Source organism: Triticum aestivum, chromosome 6D (genome assembly GCF_018294505.1).
Source record: "Triticum aestivum cultivar Chinese Spring chromosome 6D, IWGSC CS RefSeq v2.1, whole genome shotgun sequence".
Classification (NCBI taxonomy): domain Eukaryota; kingdom Viridiplantae; phylum Streptophyta; class Magnoliopsida; order Poales; family Poaceae; genus Triticum; species Triticum aestivum.
Window position 1 is genome coordinate 34792954 of NC_057811.1, and position 7138 is coordinate 34800091.

Below are 7138 nucleotides of genomic sequence, written 5' to 3' on the forward strand. Positions count from 1 at the left end.
CGGCGTGGTGGTGGATGTAGCGGGATCTCGGCAGGGCTTCGCCAAGCTTCTGCGAGAGGGAGAGGTGTTGCAGGGGGCGAGGGAGGCGCCAGGGGCTGTTGTGTTGCTGCCCTCCCTCCCCCCCACTATATATAGGCCCCCTGGGAGGGGGGGGGCGCCGGCCTGGAACCCATCTACATGGGGGGGGGGGCGGCCAAGGGGAAAGGGGGGGTGGCTTCCCCCCCAAGCCAAGTGGGGCGCCCCCACCCCTAGGGTTTCCAACCCTAGGCGCAGGGGGAGGCCCAAGGGGGGCGCCCCAACCCACTAAGGGCTGGTTCCCTTCCCACTTCAGCCCATGGGGCCCTTCGGGATAGGTGGCCCCACCCGTGGACCCCCGGGACCCTTCCGGTGGTCCCGGTACAATACCGATAACCCCCGAAACTTTCCCGGTGGCCAAAACTGGACTTCCTATATATAATTCTTCACCTCCGGACCATTCCGGAACTCCTCGTGACGTCCGGGATCTCATCCGGGACTCCGAACAACTTTCGGGTTTCCGCATACTCATATCTCTACAACCCTAGCGTCACCGAACCTTAAGTATGTAGACCCTACGGGTTCGGGAGACATGCAGACATGACCGAGACGCCTCTCCGGTCAATAACCAACAGCCTGATCTGGATACCCATGTTGGCTCCCACATGTTCCACGATGATCTCATCGGATGAACCACGATGTCGAGGATTCAATCAATCCCGTATACAATTCCCTTTGTCAATCGGTATGTTACTTGCCCGAGATTCGATCGTCGGTATCCCAATACCTTGTTCAATCTCGTTACCGGCAAGTCTCTTTACTCGTACCGTAATGCATGATCCCGTGGCTAACTCCTTAGTCACATTGAGCTCATTATGATGATGCATTACCGAGTGGGCCCAGAGATACCTCTCCGTCATACGGAGTGACAAATCCCAGTCTCGATCCGTGCCAACCCAACAGATACTTTCGGAGATACCCGTAGTGTACCTTTATAGTCACCCAGTTACGTTGTGACGTTTGGCACACCCAAAGCACTCCTACGGTATCCGGGAGTTACACGATCTCATGGTCTAAGGAAAAGATACTTGACATTGGAAAAGCTCTAGCAAACGAACTACACGATCTTTTATGCTATGCTTAGGATTGGGTCTTGTCCATCACATCATTCTCCTAATGATGTGATCCCGTTATCAATGACATCCAATGTCCATAGTCAGGAAACCCATGACTATCTGTTGATCAACGAGCTAGTCAACTAGAGGCTTACTAGGGACACGTTGTGGTCTACGTATTCACACATGTATTACGATTTCCGGATAACACAATTATAGCATGAACAATAGACAATTATCATCAACAAAGAAATATAATAATAACCATTTATTATTGCCTCTAGGGCATATTTCCAACAGTCTCCCACTTGCACTAGAGTCAATAATCTAGTTACATTGTGATGAATCGAACACCCATAGCGTCCTGGTGTTGATCATGTTTTGCTCTAGGGAGAGGTTTAGTCAACGGATCTGCTACATTCAGGTCCGTATGTACTTTACAAATATCTATGTCTCCATTTTGAACATTTTCACGAATGGAGTTGAAGCGACGCTTGATATGCCTGGTCTTCCTGTGAAATCTGGGCTCCTTGGCAAGGGCAATAGCTCTAGTGTTGTCACGGAAGAGAGTCATCGGGCCCGACGCATTGGGAATCACCCCTAGGTCGGTAATGAACTCCTTCATCCAGACTGCTTCCTGTGCTGCCTCTGAGGCCGCCATGTACTCTGCTTCACATGTAGATCCCGCCACGACGCTTTGCTTGCAACTGCACCAGCTTACTGCCCCTCCATTCAAAATATACACGTATCCGGTTTGTGACTTCGAGTCATCCAGATCTGTGTCGAAGCTAGCGTCGACGTAACCCTTTACGACGAGCTCTTCGTCACCTCCATAAACGAGAAACATATCCTTAGTCCTCTTCAGGTACTTCAGGATATTCTTGACCGCTGTCCAGTGTTCCATGCCGGGATTACTTTGGTACCTTCCTACCAAACTTACGGGAAGGTTTACATCAGGTCTGGTACACAGCATGGCATACATAATAGACCCTATGGCTGAGGCATAGGGGATGACACTCATCTTTTCTATATCTTCTGCCGTGGTCGGGCATTGAGCCGTGCTCAATTGCACACCTTGCAATACAGGCAAGAACCCCTTCTTGGACTGATCCATATTGAACTTCTTCAATATCTTGTCAAGGTACGTACTCTGTGAAAGACCAATGAGGCGTCTTGATCTATCTCTATAGATTTTGATGCCTAATATATAAGCAGCTTCTCCAAGGTCCTTCATTGAAAAACACTTATTCAAATAGGCCTTTATACTTTCCAAGAATTCTATATCATTTCCCATCAATAGTATGTCATCCACATATAATATGAGAAATGCTACAGAGCTCCCACTCACTTTCTTGTAAACACAGGCTTCTTCATAAGTCTGTGTAAACCCAAACGCTTTGATCATCTCATCAAAGCGAATGTTCCAACTCCGAGATGCTTGCACCAGCCCATAGATTGAGCGCTGGAGCTTGCATACTTTGTTAGCATTCTTAGGATCGACAAAACCTTCCGGCTGCATCATATACAATTCTTCCTTAAGGAAGCCGTTAAGGAATGCCATTTTGACGTCCATTTGCCATATCTCATAATCATAGAATGCGGCAATTGCTAACATGATTCGGACGGACTTCAGCTTCGCTACGGGTGAGAAAGTCTCATCGTAGTCAACCCCTTGAACTTGTCGATAACCCTCAGCGACAAGTCGAGCCTTATAGATGGTCACATTACCATCCGCGTCTGTCTTCTTCTTAAAGATCCATTTATTTTCTATGGCTCGCCGATCATCGGGCAAGTCAGTCAAAGTCCATACTTCGTTTTCATACATGGATCCTATCTCGGATTTCATGGCTTCTAGCCATTTGTCGGAATCCGGGCCCGCCATCGTTTCTTTATAGTTCGAAGGTTCACTGTTGTCTAACAACATGATTTCCAGGACAGGGTTGCCATACCACTCTGGTGCGGAACGTGTCCTTGTGGACCTTCGAAGTTCAGCAGTAACTTGATCCGAAGCTTCATGATCATCATCATTAACTTCCTCCCCAGTCGGTGTAGGCACCACAGGAATAACTTCCCGCGCTGCGCTACTTTCCGGTTCGGAAGCGGTGACTATCACCTCATCAAGTTCCACTTTCCTCCCACTTAATTCTTTCGAGAGAAACTCTTTCTCCAGAAAGGACCCGTTCTTGGCAACGAAGATCTTGCCTTCGGATCTTTGGTAGAAGGTATACCCAATAGTTTCCTTAGGGTATCCTATGAAGACGCATTTCTCCGACTTGGGTTCGAGCTTTTCAGGTTGAAGTTTCTTGACATAAGCATCGCATCCCCAAACTTTTAGAAACGACAGCTTAGGTTTCTTCCCAAACCATAATTCATACGGTGTCGTCTCAACGGATTTCGACGGAGCCCTATTTAAAGTGAATGCGGCAGTCTCTAAAGCATAGCCCCAAAATGAGAGCGATAGATCGGTAAGAGACATCATAGATCGCACCATATCCAATAGAGTGCGATTACGACGTTCGGACACACCGTTTCGCTGAGGTGTTCTAGGCGGCGTGAGTTGTGAAACGATTCCACATTTCCTTAAGTGCGCACCAAATTCATGACTTAAATATTCTCCACCACGATCTGATCATAAGAACTTTATTTTCCTGTCACGTTGATTCTCAACCTCACTCTGAAATTCCTTGAACTTTTCAAAGGTTTCAGACTTGTGTTTCATTAGGTAGACATACCCATATCTACTTAAGTCATCAGTGAGAGTGAGAACATAACGATATCCTCCGCGAGCCTCAACACTCATTGGACCGCACACATCGGTATGTATGATTTCCAATAAGTTGGTTGCTCGCTCCATTGTTCCGGAGAACGGAGTCTTGGTCATCTTACCCATGAGGCATGGTTTGCACGTGTCAAATGATTCGTAATCAAGAGACTCCAAAAGTCCATCTGCATGGAGCTTCTTCATGCGCTTGACACCAATGTGACCAAGGCGGCAGTGCCACAAGTATGTGGGACTATCGTTATCAACTTTACATCCTTTGGTATTCACACTATGAATATGTGTAACATCACGTTCGAGATTCATCAAGAATAAACCATTGACCAGCGGGGCATGACCATAAAACATATCTCTCATATAAATAGAACAACCATTATTCTCGGATTTAAATGAGTAGCCATCTCGAATTAAACGAGATCCAGATACAATGTTCATGCTCAAAGCTAGCACTAAATAACAATTATTGAGGCTTAAAACTAATCCCGTAGGTAAATGCAGAGGCAGCGTGCCGACGGCGATCACATCGACCTTGGAACCATTCCCGACGCGCATCGTCACCTCGTCCTTCACCAGTCTCCGTTTATTCCGCAGCTCCTGTTTTGAGTTACAAATATGAGCAACCGCACCGGTATCAAATACCCAGGAGCTACTACGAGTACTGGTAAGGTACACATCAATTACTTGTATATCACATATACCTTTGGTGTTGTCGGCCTTCTTGTCCGCTAAGTATTTGGGGCAGTTCCGCTTCCAGTGACCACTTCCCTTGCAATAAAAGCACTCAGTCTCAGGCTTGGGTCCATTCTTTGACTTCTTCCCGGCAACTGGCTTACCGGGCGCGGCAACTCCCTTGCCGTCCTTCTTGAAGTTCTTCTTACCCTTGCCCTTCTTGAACTTAGTGGTTTTATTCACCATCAACACTTGATGTTCCTTTCTGATTTCCACCTCCGCTGATTTTAGCATTGAATATACCTCAGGAATGGTCTTTTCCACCCCTTGCATATTGAAGTTCATCACAAAGCTCTTGTAGCTCGGTGGAAGCGACTGAAGGATTCTGTCAATGACCGCGTCATCCGGGAGATTAACTCCCAGCTGAGACAAGCGGTTGTGTAACCCAGACATTCTGAGTATGTGCTCACTGACAGAACTATTTTCCTCCATCTTACAACTGAAGAACTTGTCGGAGACTTCATATCTCTCGACCCGGGCATGAGCTTGGAAAACCATTTTCAGCTCTTCGAACATCTCATATGCTCCATGTTTCTCAAAACGCTTTTGGAGACCCGGTTCTAAGCTGTAAAGCATGCCGCACTGAACGAGGGAGTAATCATCAGCACGTGATTGCCAAGCGTTCATAACGTCTTGGTTCTCTAGGATGGGTGCTTCACCTAGCGGTGCTTCTAGGACATAATCTTTCTTGGCAGCTATGAGGATGATCCTCAGGTTCCGGACCCAGTCCGTATAGTTGCTGCCATCATCTTTCAGCTTGGTTTTCTCTAGGAACGCGTTGAAGTTGAGAACAACGTGGGCCATTTGATCTACAAGACATATTGTAAAGATTTTAGACTAAGTTCATGATAATTAAGTTCGTATAATCAAATTATTCAATGAACTCCCACTCAGATAGACATCCCTCTAGTCATCTAAGTGAAACATGATCCGAGTTAACTAGGCCGTGTCCGATCATCATGTGAGACGGACTAGTCAAGATCGGTGAACATCTCCATGTTGATCGTATCTTCTATACGACTCATGCTCGACCTTTCGGTCCTCCGTGTTCCGAGGCCATGTCTGTACATGCTAGGCTCGTCAAGTCAACCTAAGTGTATTGCGTGTGTTCCGAGGCCATGTCTGTACATGCTAGGCTCGTCAACACCCATTGTATGCAAACGTTAGAATCTATCACACCCGATCATCACGTGGTGCTTCGAAACAACGAACCTTCGCAACGGTGCACAGTTAGGGGGAACACTTTCTTGAAATTATTATAAGGGATCATCTTACTTACTACCGTCGTTCTAAGAAAATAAGATGCAAAACATGATAAACATCACATGCAATCAAATAGTGACATGATATGGCCAATATCATTTTGCTCCTTTGATCTCCATCTTCGGGGCACCATGATCATCTTCGTCACCGGCATGACACCATGATCTCCATCATCATGATCTCCATCATTGTGTCTTCATGAATTAGTCACGCCAACGATTACTTCTACTTCTATGGCTAACGCGTTTAGCAACAAAGTAAAGTAATTTACATGGCGTTATTCAATGACATGCAGGTCATGCAAAATAATAAAGACAACTCCTATGGCTCCTGCCGGTTGTCATACTCAACGACATGCAAGTCGTGATTCCTATTACAAGAATATGATCAATCTCATACATCACATATATCATTCATCACATCTTCTGGCTATATCATATCACATAGCACATGCTGCAAAAACAAGTTAGACGTCCTCTAATTGTTGTTGCAAGTTTTTACGTGGCTTGTATAGGTTTCTAGCAAGAACGTTTCTTACCTACGTAAAACCACAACGTGATATGCCAATTTCTATTTACCCTTCATAAGGACCCTTTTCATCGAATCCGTTCCGACTAAAGTGGGAGAGACAGACACCCGCTAGCCACCTTATGCAACTAGTGCATGTCAGTCGGTGGAACCTGTCTCACGTAAGCGTACGTGTAAGGTCGGTCCGGGCCGCTTCATCCCACAATACCGCCGAAACAAGACAAGACTAGTAGTGGCAAGAAGAATTGAAAACATCTACGCCCACAACTGCTTTGTGTTCTACTCGTGCATAGTAACTACGCATAGGCCTGGCTCATGATGCCACTGTTGGGGATCATAGCAGAATTTTAAAATTTCCTACGCATCACCAAGATCCATCTATGGAGTATACTAGCAACGAGGGGAAAGGAGTGCATCTACATACCCTTGTAGATCGCGAGCGGAAGCGTTCCAATGAACGGGGTTGATGGAGTCGTACTCGCCGTGATCCAAATCACCGATGACCGAGTGCCGAACGGACGACACCTCCGCGTTCAACACACGTACGGAGCAGCGACGTCTCCTCCTTCTTGATCCAGCAAGGGGGAAGGAGAGGTTGATGAAGATCCAGCAGCACGACGGCGTGGTGGTGGATGTAGCGGGATCTCGGCAGGGCTTCGCCAAGCTTCTGCGAGAGGGAGAGGTGTTGCAGGGGGTGAGGGAGGCGCCA